We start from the raw sequence: 16,047 nt of genomic DNA on the forward strand, positions 1-16,047 counted from the left end.
TAATCATGATCACGATGACAATTCGTCTGACAAAAGCCTAATGAATTCTATTTTTGTGGCACTCTGCGGGTTGCAGTCAATCACTAGACGGCTGCTGAGTGGGAGGTGTGATTGACTCATTGACACATAAGTCAAAAAAGTTGAAATTGAACGGGGGTGAGCGCGAAATAATAAATATGAAGGATTTCCAAGCTTCATAGGAAATATTCAAAAGTAATGCAGTTAAATTATGAAAGTCCGAATGGGCATTCAGTTTTTTTTTTTAATATTGTGAGGGTAGTTGCAATCATTTTAAGTAAAATAATATTTTCCAACCTTAGGTGTTGTGGAACCGTTTCCATTTTGAAACAATGATGTTTAGCCAATTTTCTATTGCAGTGGAAAAGTAGTGTTAGTAAAGCTCCAAGGCTTATCTCAAACCGTTTCTCAATCCGCTTGACCTTAACGCCTAGAACGTCATGGACTTGGTATGAGTAGCAGCTTAGCTCAGGTCATTTGTCGGACAATCAAATGCTGGGATGTTATGCTCCCGACGTAATTCTTCAGAGCTCTTTAAAGCATATAAATATTACGACGTTAGCCCTGAAATCATCATAAAGAAGAAACCGTTATTGCTCCTTTTTTTGAACATCAGTAAGGCCCGGAAGGTCTTTCCATGAACAAAATATATACCTACGAGCATTATCGTCAGTAGAAAATATCAAAGCTATCAAGACTGACTTCCTCTCCATATGAGCAGATTATCTTGAGGTCCTTTATTGTTCTTAGTCTTTATGACATGATGTGCCAAAAGGTTACCGTTATCCGATTTTAGAAGATATTGCGGTAGATCAGTTATGATTTGCCTTGCCCGTGGAGCGAAGAAATTCTGGTTCGAAAGCACGAGTTAAGGAATTCACTTCTCTATACGTAACCATCACGACTTCTAGGAATATAACTTCCATAGGCTTGTGAGAATTCTTTCAGATTTAATTTACACGCTGATCTAAAAAATCTACCATGTCAACATTGATAATTTATTAATTTCTTTCATTTATATGTTTTAATCTATACTTACTGAGGGTAAATTATAATCCCATTGTTAGTGCCATTCAGATCATGTACATCCAGATAAAGTGATCCTAGAAAGTGTAGGTCTTTTGAGAGTTCTACTCTTTCTTGTCCTTCATCACACAATCTGTATTGTTAAAAATGTGATATACAGCCAAAGTTAGAAATATGAAAACCCTGGCGTTTCTTTATTTATCTATATTTTCCATATGCAATTTTTCTTATTTTTTTATAAAAATATAGTTAGTTTTTGGTATTTTTTTGCCTTATATCTACTTATTAAAAATTTTATTGTTTGAAAATTATTGTGGAAAAATAACAATAAACTATAATGGTGGAAGTTATAGCTGCTATTTCGGAGATCACCACATATCTTCATCAGATTTCTTCACTGGGATTCGATCCAACGACCCCAGCTTCCAAAGCCAGTGGTCTACACACTGTTCAACTAATATCTAAGTTCGCCTTATAAACTGTTGTTGCTTTTTTCACTTTTTCCATGTGGCAACCCAAACGCAATAAAGGGCAGCTATTCTATTTTTAGTGACTTGAAACTTGCACCTTATTATACTAAAATTTATTTGACTAAAAGCTGCACATTTGCATACAGAAATCGAAATGTAAAGGTTCTATATGAAATTGAAAAAATGGATTCTGCTGATTTTGCTTTTTATAAGAAAAACAAAAAAAAATATTATGAAAAATATAAATAAAGAAAATCGTCAAAACGTTAGGGTATTCATATTTTTGACGCTGAGTGTACATATATTACAGATTGAAAAGCGTTTCAATACCGTGCAAGGTTCAGTGAGGAAATCTGTCACGGGTGTATATATGTACAATAATTAAGTAGTGTTTTGGGTCCATCAACTTATATTTTTTGAATGAAGGTTTTAGTTTTCTGTTACCTTCTGGGGTTTTCTAGAAATGTTAAGTTGACTATGTCAGTTAGTTTTACTAAAATTTATAAAAGGACGAGTAAGAGTCCTGAATCTTCAAATCCATAGGCTGCCCCTTCTCAGTTCAAATAATCTGCAACTTCTTTGGGCATGCATCCACAGATGCCTTACCATTACACAGTAGAGAAAATTTCAAGTTTTGAAATGACACAAAGTAACGCCGAAACACGTTAACTTAATTTTGGGTCGCAGATTATGGATCTGTATACCGGTTTTCCAGATCAGGTAATTTTCATCAGATACTTTATTTTTTTGAAAAAAAAAATGAAACTTTAACAAGGAAAAATTAAAATAATAACCAATCGTTTGTATTTTGTTTTCATTTGTATTAAAGCTTGTTCTTTTGCAAAAAAGCAAGCTACTTAAAATGAGAATCTATGAATGCATATGCATTACTCAGACGCCATATTATAAATAGCCGTACTCGTACATGGCGTATGAGTAACATTTTCCAAGTTAAAGTTTGCATTTTTTTCATTCGCAATGCAAACTTAAAGTGAAAATATCTTTGGAAAATGACTTTATCTACAAAAACGGCAAACAGATCCGTAATCTACGACACAAAATTAAGTTTACATGACTCGGCGTTTTGCCGATGCCCTGGATCTAAGTGATTTAAAAAGAGTAGATATGCCGAATTTTAAGATTGAATAATATTTAAAATTGTAAATTTTTTTCAACTTTTTAATACTAACTGCTTTTATTGAGGTTTCACAAATCTAAAATTACATAAAAAGTAGTCACTAAGATTAATAACAACATGCATACTTGATAGACATAGCAAGATTTATTTATTTCTTTTTTGATACTCGACTACCTTCAGCAACTACTGGGTTTGTTGTTTGCTCTGGCCTAAATGTCTTTACCTTTTTTGACAGAAAATAACCTTTTTCTGTTGGATCATTGGCAAACTTAAGACGTCCATACATAACAAACATTTACGCTTGAGCTCAAGTTGAGGTTAAGTTGAAAACTAAGGTATTTCTCAAGTCTCCAACGTTGTTTCTCAACAGTACCTCAAGTGGAGGATCATAGCGTTCTCAACAAAAAGGGAATTTTTCTTTGTATGAAAAAAGGACTGTTTCTCAAGCTGAGAAAATGCTAGTTTTCAACTTGAACTCAAATGTAATTCTCAAATTGGACTCAAACATATTATTGAAATACTGAAATTGAAATAGTAAAATACCTTATACCTTTTTGATTGAAACGACATACATAGATGAATTTGAATATTAATCTTTTATTTTATTAAATACTCCTTTTGTATTATGTAGTTAATCAATCTCGTATTACAATAATTCATTTCAAAGTATACAGTCCGACAGTAATTTTGCCACTTGATTCGCTTCGCGTTTTTGGGTAATTCCACTTCATACAAAATAATAAAATGCAATATTAGTATTTACGAATTTAAAAATAAACATTCGCAAAACAAAAACGAACGCTAGTATATATTTTGTTTTGGACCGAGGAGAACAAACGAAATGAATGAAATGACGTCGAAAATATGTATTTTCAAAACTAAAATGGAACATTTTAGAATATTGTCCCTACGAATTGTAGTGCGACAAAATTTGCAACGAGCAAGGTAAAACGAGACACTTTTAGAATAAAAACGTAAATCTTCTTTCAGTCAATTAAGTATGAAAACGATTTGAAACTAAAACGTTTTGTATTAAAATTTAAAAAGCTACTTATTATTAAAAACATTTAATATGTTTGTATTATTTGTCGAAAAAAAATGTGCAGTTAAAGAAGTTATTTCAAACTTCAATAGTTTCGGTTCTGGAGAAAAAGCGCTGAAGAAACCACCTAAATCAAATGGACTTTGTTGCTGACTGTACATGGTTTAATAAAAATAAAATTTTAACCTAACCTAAAAACAAACATTTAAAAATTTAATTTGAACATGCAAATTTTCAATTACCAAACGACCGTTGTAATAACCAATCATAAAATGTGTGTATTAAAAACAAAAATATATATTTTAGAAGTTGAATTGAAAATGTTCGTTCTCGCAACTTAAATAAATACTGTAGGTACAAAACCTGGTTCAAATCGTTTTTAAAATAAAACGCTCCATTTCTCTATGTAGATACATCCTAGAATTTTGAGTCGTTGTTGGGGATACCCGGATCATGCAATAACACTCCTCAAATACTCTTTTCAAAATCAATTGATATATATAATGACGGCAAGCCATTGATCGAGGTTTTCAGCCCTGTCACATGTTTATTAAATAAACCACATATTAGATGCTGTAGTATAAAAAGATATGCATGTAATATTTAGATCTACCTATCTACTTACCAGTGTTTGCATAACAACAGATAAACCCAGAAAATGCTCAAAATTGTTTACCGTTCACTACAAGTAAAACTCTATATTCCAAAGTTTTTCGCCTACCACAATTTTGCTAGATTATGTGGGGGCCTTTTGGTAGAAAAGATATTTTTGATGTGGCAACAGCGCTTATTACACCACTCAATGATATCTTAAGTCCCCACTAACTTGATACCATCTCCAACATTAAGCTTTGCATGAAAAATATAGTTGTCTTGACCCATGCTGGTGAACACGAGCCTTTCGGGTTGTAAATAGACATAGACTTCTTGCCCTTGAGCAGATTGGGGAAAATACCTTCGAAATGTTTTAATAAAAGATACTCGGAAGACATCATTCTACAAAGTTAGCACAAAGTCCTCTCATCGGGTATAATAAAGTGAAAATGAAAGCATTTTCAGTTAATGATAAAAGAAAGGATATCTTAAAATATTAGGGGTATTCTCTGAGTCTTGCAAAGCCCTTGCACGGTGCACGGATTGCACGGTTTGCAAAGCTGTCCCATACGAAAACCGGTTTTAACCGTGCAATCCGTGCAATCTGTGCACCATGCAAGGGCTTTGCAAGACTCAGAGAATACCCCTATTGTAAAACGAAATTCTGTTGATGTGATAATATGGTCTAAATTTAAGATTTTTCAAAGCAAAATGTTCAAACACGTATGCTCAATGGCCATTTTCTATAAAGTTACAAAAAATCTTCCTTCCACAATCGTATTAAAAGTTATAATAAGTGCGTATTTAGAAAATAATCGAGGTGAAAATTGTGGAGCATGCGATATTTATCCGAGTTTGTCAATTTGTGAATTTCTCAACATGGCTACATGCACGGGCAGTTGTAAGGTTCGTTCTTTGTCGTCCTTCTTTTATGCCGGGGTTACTCATACGCAGTGTACCGCTAACCGAAAATACATGCAAATGCTGACCTAATTTAATATTTACTCGTTTTCGAAACCCTCCATGGATTTGCAATTTTATTATTAAGCCATTGTTGATATCCTGCGGCAAGATTGTGCCATACCGAGTCATTTACTGACAACCAGTGATAAAAGTAACAAAAGTAAAAACAAAAATATACCAAAACTATCTACAAGCCTCCAATGCGCTGAACGAAGCGTGTGAAATGTTCATTTGCCTAATGGCAACTTGTAATGCAAACCTGTTCCATTTACTAATGCATGTACATATATGCATACATACATATGCACATCGGCGTAGGTGTGCGTGTGCATGCTGCCATGTAGAATACAACATTTGCCACATTTTCCCATAATGACAGATGTCAGTATGTATTCGTGGCGCCACGCAGCTCGTACTTGCAACTGTGTACATACCCCGTGATATCGCTACTCGTATTTGTTGTTAGCAACAGAAAACCTGCCCTGCCAAACCGTTCTAAGTTTAGGTAAGTAGGACGAAAGCATTCATTATAAGGTGGCCTGAATTTTGTGCACCAACAGTCAAGTGTGCGCCCATGGAGCACTGCGGCGAAGTGTGTCGGCACTGTTTTGTTGGTCTATTGCATAGGGCTCGCTGCCGTTTGACAGGTATCGCATATCGGCTGCCCTACTGCTGATCCTATTTCCATTACGTTGGAGACATTTTGGCGCATTTATGTGTCAGTGTCGCCAAAGAGCCCCATTGAATTAGACTGCTAATGTGTGTACTATGTACTACGAACTAGCTGCCGCTAATAAGACGCCAACAACAACTGTTCGCTCCGCTCCTTGAATGACTTCGTGTTTCGAAAAAAGATACCGAAAGATGACGTTGTAGGAAGGAACAAGGAACGAACGGCGTGGTAGCTGGGTTGATTTTTGCAAGGTGCGAATCGTATTTCACGGAAATTACAATGAGCTATTCATTTTAGCGTAAACGCGCGCATACACATTAAAAAGAGGGTGTATTCTGTAACGATTACCCTTGAGTGCTTGACGGATTTCCCAAAATCCTTTGAGTTCGTATCGCTGGATTGTTAAATAAACGCTTAAGATGACCAAATTACAGTACAATTAAATTTCTTGTTCAACAAACACTTTACAAAACTTGTTAACACAATTGATCTGTGTTTTACAACTTAAGTTGTAGCTTGCTGTTTCGCGACTGAATTGGTGTGAGCTGGAGCAGCGGCCTCATATACTTGCCATCGCACTCATGGCAACTCTAGAACGTTCTGCCGTTTATGGCATATTCTATCATACCTGCAGGGAAACCGCGGACTAGTGTATCAAATTTCTAGTTCCGTACTATATTTGTATTGCCAAAAACTAGATACTAAATAACTAGATCTCCACCAGCTCAAAATCAGCGAAATGTGGTACTTTTAAAAAACTATGTAAGTTAACTTTTTCATAAGAAATCTATATCTAAAGGTCTGATTATGCATACTTCGCATAACTTCGCACAACCATTTCTACTAATGCAATAGAAATGTAACTTAAGAAAATGTGAAGCAACATAATTTCTTGGTTATGGAATACATAAAAAATACATACGAAATTATAGTTTGAAGTTTATGCGAAGTTGTGCGTAGTATGTGTAGTATGTGTAATCAGACCATAAGGTTACGAGTTCAGAACTGCTTCGCAACTGTCGAAAGAGGGACGCAGCACGAACTATGTAGATCTTTTGTGTCGAATTTACAACTTGTTCGGGACAATCGAAAAGGGATGCAGCGGGGGCTTGTTCACTTTACATAGATATGTGTTTAGCGATTTTTTCGTTCGAATACGCTTCCACTCTGCACTTCGCAGATGCTTTTTCATAGTTTAGTAATACAAAACAAAAATTTGAGTTAACATTTTAAAAATCTTCGGACCTTGACACTTCCTAGGACCTCGCCATGTTAAATTCGCCAGTTGTTTGCCTGCAAAAGAGATTTATCGTGAACCAGTACTGGGTCTAAATGTACTATAAGCGTACCAGTTCAAAACTAGAGATTTTCTCCACAGGGTACAGACGAACAATGCATGCAAAAGGATTGCCCAAAAAACTGTAAGAAACGAACGAATACAAAGACAACCGTTTAGGTGAAAACCAACCTGAACAAGGACAAAATGGTAATGTAGAGCAATGTTGCCAGATTCAGAGTTTTAAGTGTAAATTATAGTTTTTTAGGCAAGCTTAGGGCCGTTTACTTAATACGTAGTTAACACTAGCAGCAGTTGAAATCACAGTATATACAGTAATAAACCTTTTTGAGTACTCCTCGGGGGTAAAATCTGGTCAGGGTTGCAAATGAGAAGGAGCATGAATTTTGTTGATTCAGAGTTGTATACAAAATTATTGTGGTATGAAAGGGAGCAACAACCGTACTATGGTAGAGTGGCACAAGTCACGACTGTGTAATAGTGCCCGAAACTTATTGCAAAAGTGTAAAACCATTGCAAATTTGTGTCTATTATTATAGATACTAGTACAGATTATCGTAGTTCAGTGTATAATTTGTTATATTACACCGCACATGATAATGAACTGTTAAATGCTGAAAACGCTTGTAACTTCTTGATCACTCAAACTTGGGTGTGCTTAATGGACTGTCTGGGCGGATGCGCTGGCAGGCATTGGGGTCTGTATAGCTATACAAACCTTGCTTTTTTTTTTTGAATAAAGACTTAAATATATTCGGAAATTTAGAATTTGGCTTGATAAATTCACAAAGTTTACGCTTTTTATAAAAAAATTTAATCTTACAATGGATTTTTTTTTATTTTAAACTTACATTTAAGAAAACTCCATTCAATGCTATAATTACGATTTAAGTTTTCCTGTTTATAACACACAAGCGTTATTTATGTACTTAATTATTGATATTATTCTTCAATAAGCATGAATATCAGCATACATTAAAGATGAATATTAAACTTAACCTATTTTGTTCATAAATAATACATAGTTATGTATATTTTATCCTCGAAATGAACTTTTTCTAATCATGAGGCGAAATTCCCCACAGTGAGTGTTGCCGTGCGCGCAAAACGAACACGCTGCACACAACCCAAAAGTACTCCTCGGGGATGAAATGGTGAAAAAATGCGAAAAGGTTTATTACTGTATATACTGTGGTTGAAATATCGCTATCGAGGTGATCGACTCCATGACGTAGATAACGATGTTTAACCTGTGGTTAGTCTTTGAGTAACCGGCCCTTAAAGAGGTTTAAATTACCATCTATTACAAATTACAGTTTTTTGAAATCTGCTATTTAAACGAACAAAAATGAAATTTCTCTTTCGGTTCTTTTTGCAAGTCAATTTTTATGATAAAGGGGGACGATGAAGAAGCAGGGTGTCCTCATTTGAAACGAATGGTTTCGGCTGTTCTTTGCACTCAAGTCACCACAGCAAATGTCTAAAGAATATTTTGGCAAATCAATTTGGATAGAACAATGAATAAACTAGAAATTTCAGCACCCTCTGGCACTTTAGGAACTTAGGATTCCTTAAAAATATGGTTGAGGAGGTACTAAATTGGAGGTATTGAATTTAATGCTCAAAAACAATAAACAAAGCAATGCTAGAAAAATAATTAAACTTAATTACATTACGACAAAATGTGATTTACTATATATGTTCCATTCTATAATTTTGTTTAGTTAAAAATCGTTTTTTGTAATTAAGTTTAATAAAATTAAAAAACCTTAATTTTTCAAAAACTCTCTTAATTTTTGGGCGAAAATACGTGGTTTTCCCGAAATATACAGTTTGTTAGAAAAAAATCTGGCAACACTGTAGTAGAGAAAAGAACTGGCGGTGCTTAATAACGTCCTGGTAAGAATGGTCGAATGAATGTAGTTCACGTAGTGTAATCGATGGGTAGTGTAAGTGGCGTCAGGTGTCGGGGGCCAGTAGGGATTAGGGTGGGTGTGCATAGTGGCTACAGTAGGTCAGTGGGTGGCAGTGAGCTCATTATCCAATATACGATAACAAAAACAAATTAATAACACTGACACAAAAACATCTATGCAAGAAAAGTTCGCAAACTTAGTAGTTGGATTGGGTTTCTTTAGTTTTTTTGTTTTACGTTTTTTTATGCACAGCTGCCGCACGCAATTCGGGTGTGTCATGGAGATTCGTTTTTTATTTCAACGTTTTTTCAACCGCTGAACTTTTCACGTGAAACATGTCTGAACATACCGGCATCAGGGCTCGGCGTTACGCTTTCCGGCATACATTTATGTATATATCCATGTAGACATACATTACATAATGACATTACATAATGAAATTACAAACCGGAAATTTCCTACCGTAAAACTTTTGTTTTTTTGTCGCACGCATTTCACCCATACTTATTGGATATTGAATACTTGCTTACATTAAAATATATGTACATATTCGTAAATTAATGTTTGTGGATATCCTAGCTTGTTGCCGTCAGTCAAATGAAAATTCATGTAATCAACGATGAGATCAGCAGGATACATGCCTTTGTATTTCATATATTGATTTTTTTGGTGGCTATTCTGTATTCACTAATGGGATTATGTATGCATAAGCTATCCATTGCAACTCTGTGTTAGAATGCATTAAAAACCAACTTATAAATTGGTGTTATAGAAAATGAAATGAAGAAAGTCCCCTCCACACTAAATATACTTTTGCTATTTTCTTGTTTATTTCTATTACTTCTTATACTTTTATTCTATTATGTCGGATTTCCCTAAAACATTCCAGCTGAAAGAAAATATTGCAAATGAAAACACCACTAATTCAATAATAGGAAATATATTTGTTATATTGATCTGAAAACCTATGTATTTCAGGTAATCTCTAAAAAATATGCTGGGCGTTTTCAGACCTAGACAACATAAGACAAGCAAACAAGAGTTTACCGGGTGTGCATAGCTCAGTGGTTAGCGTTGCGGGCTTTGCACATCGATGATGCGGGTTCAATTCCTGCTGAAGTCTTGAAAAAGAAGTCTGATGAGGAGATGTGGTCATCTCCGAATTAGCAGCTATGTATAACTTCTACCGTTTACTAACGTGATGAAATTGGCCACAGCCACATATGTTATCATTACCGAACTTATGACGAAAAGTGATATGTATTGGAAAGCGAGATATGGCACCTTCCCTAATTTTCATATCGCTTATCTCTGGAGCCACTTGTGATAAGGTAATGGAATTATACATATAGAATGGCAAGAATATTTCTATTCGGAATAATTTTCTCCCAGATTTCTAAATCGTATTGAATGATGATCGGTTCAGCATATGTTAATTGGTCTGCGTTTCCGTTTTACATTAAAAAATTTAATTTCAAAAAATTTTTGTTAACCGAAAAAGTTCTTTTTAAAAAAGGTACGATTCCTGCCTCATGGGTAATTTTCTACACACCAAACACTTTGAAGAAATTAAACTACAATTTTATGATTACTGGTGGTTTTTTTATAAATAGAATATAAGTTACTTCCTGGACAATCTTTCTGAAATAAGAAGTTGATGCAATAACGTTGTAAGCGTTCCTTTTCCTATTCGAACCGAAAGCTTTTGCATGCATTCTTTGACGTCCAATTTTAGTGATCGACTTTCAGTTTATGGAAATCGACTGAAGTCCAATTTTCACTTTCGACTCTCCACTTTTTTATTATTATTACATCCCTTTTATTAGCTCGGGATGTAACTATGTAATATTGATGCGCCTAAAAGATGGAGCGATTTCTATTCTCAAGTTACATACCTGACGACAGTACGAATGGAAATTATAATAGGTAGGTTTTAGTTTTTCAAACTATAATTAATTAAATTTATTTGCAGCAGCGTTTCTTAAATTAGAACTTTTCTACCAATGACGCGGAGTGCTGTTTAGTGTTATTAAAAAAAATGCCAATAAAATTATGCTGAAATGTGAAAAGTGTGGTAGAAAAAAATTAATTTTAATAACAGTACAACATAGAATTAAAGAAGTATGCGCCCTCTTCTGTAGGTGAAATTAATACATATTGCTAAAACTTTGCATACACAATCTTCAGTTAATAATGCGGTAAGATATTCTTATGTAGCTGTTTGTTTTAATAATTTTATGCAAGAAAGTTTTTCTCCATGAGTTTATGTAAGTTTCTACGGAAAGTCTTTCGTTTGCCAGTTGAGATGCGTCAAATTTGTAAATTATTTTTAAAAAATTTCAGTTTTTAAAACATTCACAACCAACGTTTTCATGCTGTAGATATTTATAACTGGTAAAATTTAAAAAATTTTTTTTGAATTTGTTTTTAAAAATGCCTCTTAAAATTTAGTCTTTTATGAATGAAAGTAGTTTCTTAAATTATTTAAAAAAAATCTCCTCAGATGACAAAATAGTTTAAGTTAAAAAAATCTGCATAAAAATATTAAAAAATGTTTTCAACGGAATTATAAAAATGTTTCGATGCTGTTTTTCACCTTTTTTTCAATGATTGGTTTAAGGAGAGCCCTAATAGTTGAGCCAAAACTATACCGATTTAGACTTTTAAGGTATCAGTGCAAAGGTATTTGCTCATTCATTTTATTTATTTGCAAATTTGTGTGCTTTTTTTTCTTAACAGCGGTCGCCCCTCGGCAGGCAATGGCAAACCTCCGAGTGTATTTCTACCATGAAAGACAGCTTCTCATAAAAATACAATCGCCGCTCGGAATCGGCGTAAAACTGTAGGTCCCTCCCCTTTGTGTGACAACATCAAGACGTACGCCATAAATCGGAGGAGAAGCTCGGCCAAACACTAACATATGTGTAAGCGCCAGTTCTCCAGACGCCACTATCTAATTCCTATGTAGAATTGCTCAGTGATTAAGAAATTCGGGTTAATTTTGTTTCTATGGATATGTTTGCGAGATATTTGCAATTTGCCATTATTCAGTTTAAAGCAATAATTGGTACCTTTTAATCACGTTTATCTTACGAACCAATTTAAAAATCTTAATATAAAATACGGCAAATGAAAGCTAATGAAATTCTCCATAAACCGTATATACATACATCACTTTCCGATAGGGCTTATAAGTAGTTTTTGACAAATTAATTAATTATTCCAGCTTTTTTTATTTTTTATTAAAAAAATGAAAAAAAACCAACTTTAACAGAAGAAAAATTTAAAAAATAACAGGTTCTGTGCCAAATTTTTGCATTTGTACTAAAGCCCGTTCTGTTACAAAAAAAAAAATCAAGTTACTGATGAAGAAAATCGATGGATAAATACGAAATAATGAGTGGTCAAATGAAAATGCGTAAGGTTTTTTGTATGAAAAATGAGCAGGTAAGAATGTTACTCATACGCCACTCACACCCGAGTAACACGCTTTACTGCTCATATTTCACACAAAAAAATCTTTGCGGATTTTCATTTGACCACTCGCCATTTCGTATTTATCCATCGATTTTATTTTTTGATTTTTTTTTTTAATTTTTTCATAGCTCGTGTTTTTAATGTGTTCAGACTATTATGTTCATAAAAATTTGGTAATTTTTTCTGAGTTTGGTATTTTTTTTTTAGAGTTTCGGAAAAAAATTAAAAATCTTTGTGGTAACACTACTCGTAAATCCATCAAAATACTATATCGCTCTGAGGAGTTATTAACATTATCTTCACCATAAACACATCAAATGTTTGGCCCACTCACGACTTTCCACATGGAGTATTTGTAAAATAGTTTATTTGTGCTCCGAGATTTAAAGTGAGGTGAAAAATATTTACCAGTCACATTTTAAAATCACAAAACTTTAAACAGCAAAACGGCGAAGCTTTTTACGCCAAAATTTTAATTCAGAAAGTGAATGGAGAAAAGAACGGGTCTATAAAAATCGATGACAAACAACTAAGCAAGCAATAGGAACAACAAGTTTTCCACCATCTCATCCTCTTCAAGACAAGATGGGAGAGTGGACTTGTCATTTACGCCTATCACAGGCACGTGCCGTCTGCTCAGGGAGAGCCAAAAAATAGGAACATAGACCTTCTAAGATTGAAGGCAACATGAGTTTTGCGCACCTGCATCCCCTCGGTGCCTCCCAGTCATTGCTGAGCGAAGTACTAACCCAGTTATTGATGGTGGCTTCAGTGGCCGAAGGTGGGCGTGCTAAAACTGGTTGCGGACCCAGGAATGCCTGGCCTGAGCCAATTCTGGCCAAATGGTCATATGTCTCATTACCAGGTACTCCTGAGTAACCTTGCACGCAGAGTAAAACAACCTCGTTATGTTCACCACCATTAATTTAGTCGAGACTTGCATTGCCGAACTAGTTTGAAAGCTTGGTTGTCACGGCAGACACATTAACTCCTTCTCCTCCACCTATGTTTCTTCATGGATTTGAATATTGCAATTACCTCAGCCTGGAAGACCGAAGTATATTTCCTAACAGAAAAGTGAAGCTGATCCCCATTAACTTTGAAAAAGATCATGACCCAGATCCAGTTTTGGAGCCATCAGTGAAGATTCGATATTGTGTGAATCCGGTGTCAGTGATGGAACTAAATCAGCATTCAGTCTCAGTCGCATTGAAAAGACACAAGTGCTTAAGTCTCTGCCGCCAGCAATTTCCGCCGCGCCCCATTCAGTTTTATACCAGCATCCGGTTCTTTTTAGTCTGTAGGTGGCCTTTAATGCTTCTCCACGTATGAAAACACAAACTGAGGGTAAGTGCAGAAGTCAAGAGCTCTATACACCACTCAAAAAAATTAAACTTAAATAAAGTGGATATCAAGAAACCATTTTGGTTCTTTACTATCGAAACCAGATAAATTTTCGTAGACCTCCACTTACAACTTATGGAAACCCATATTTTTTTCACGCCAACGTAGACCCCCATCGAGTGTCCCGTGGACCCCTAGGGGTCCACCTGGACCATTTTGGGAATCACTGGTCTAAATCAATTAACTAATTCAAAAAGTATATTAAATATAAAAATGCCGTAGTTAAACAAAAGAAGGTTAAGAAATGTTTAGTTTGAACATTTCGTATTTAAAATGTTACATTCAGGTTATTCAGTAAGTTGGTTGAATTATTAAAAGATGGGTATAAATAAAAACGGGTTTGAAAGGGATTTATACCTGACCTTTATTTAGAAGGGTTGCCATTGTTTCGAACAATCAAATTCGAATTAGTTCATCAGTTTATTGAAGTACATGTGAATCACAATGTCAGACGAAAGAGATTTAAGAAGATTTAAGTTTTAGAACACTTTCGAAAAGAAATTTCAAACATCAGAGGTTAAATTCTAGACATTAGCCAGTAGATATATGTATGATAAGTTTTATTTTAAACCGACTTCCAAAAAAGGAGGAGGTTATCAGTTCGTCGGAATATTATTTTATTTTTTTTATTTTATTAATATTGTTTTTTTTATGTATGTTACCGCATAACTTTGGACCACGGCATCCGATTTCGATCTTTTTGCATCGGAAAGGTAATATCTCAGAGCTGGTCCCGTACTAATCTGGTTAAGATCCGATCAGTGGATCATGAGATATATATATACATATTTTTTTATGAGAGTTGAAGTCGGTTTTCTTTTTGCTAAAAATTACTTGTTTTAATTAAGAACTTTCTACATTGGTATAGGGTGATTTGAAATTCTATGAAAACAAGAACATGCACTATGCGAGGCTATACGGTTTTGATGAAATATGGCACTCGGATCTCTTATAACTCTGTCTACCATCTGGAATATTTTTTTGAGTTTTTGAAATTGAATTTAGATCGCTTTAACGCCATGCGGGTTATTGGTTATTATGGTTATTTATTTCCCATTTAAATTTTGTTCAAACTTTGCAAAATTTTCATCATCTTTCCACAAAGTCTGAAATTTTAATTTATACCGTGTTTTTTAAGTAATCAGCTATACTATATAAAAAAAAATAATAAACGTTAAATAAACTAAAGAAAAATAGCCAAAACTTACTAAAATGTGGCGTCCTAGTTTTTATTTGGTTCACTGTATGTGTATCTCGGTAACTGATTTATTAATTTGTACCAAACTCAGTGCACTGATTGAGCCTGGCCTAAAAATGCTATATGCTGAACATTTTCGCAATCGGACTAAAATTAGGGCCACTTTCCACTTCCAAAAAAAAACGTTCAAATTGTATGGTGCATTACTTTAAAACGTTGGACCACGTTGGATTTTGTATTTTAGCAGCTGAAAGAATATATACTAAAAATTTCAAACGTGTTTGCGATTAAAAAAAAAAACGAATTTTTCACGAAAGTTTCTGAGAATTGCCTATATACTTGACAGCGAGTCTAGCGCGCTTACCATACTAATTTCATCGTTTTCAATACAAAATACATTGGGCGTCAAGAAAAAACCGAGAATAACTTACGTCTCGAAGCATTCCGGCATTTTTTTTCTGAAAATAATTGTTAATAAAACTTATAACAATATTAGCGCAAACTGCGATTTTAAAGCCATTAAGAGTCAGTAATAAATATTAAAAAAAAATGTAATAACATTTATAAAAAAAAATGCATGACCAATTAAAAAATAAAACTGGAAAGAAAACATCAGAATTCTTAACTGTTAAAACAATGAGCAGAATCGGTTTTACCGATCGCGAGAAAACAAATAAAATCCAGAAACTTTCAAAAAAAGTTAATAGCTATAACTTCTAAAATAATTCGAATTTCGAAAAATTGTGAAACTTGTATTTCGTTGTGAGGCACAAACAGATAATTGCACAAAAAAAGCTCCACCTTCGAAAAAATGGTGGACCACTTCTAAAA

The sequence above is a fragment of the Rhagoletis pomonella genome, unplaced genomic scaffold (assembly GCF_013731165.1).
Source record: "Rhagoletis pomonella isolate Grant_MI unplaced genomic scaffold, Rhpom_1.0 Rhpom_scaffold_00007, whole genome shotgun sequence".
In the NCBI taxonomy this organism is placed as follows: domain Eukaryota; kingdom Metazoa; phylum Arthropoda; class Insecta; order Diptera; family Tephritidae; genus Rhagoletis; species Rhagoletis pomonella.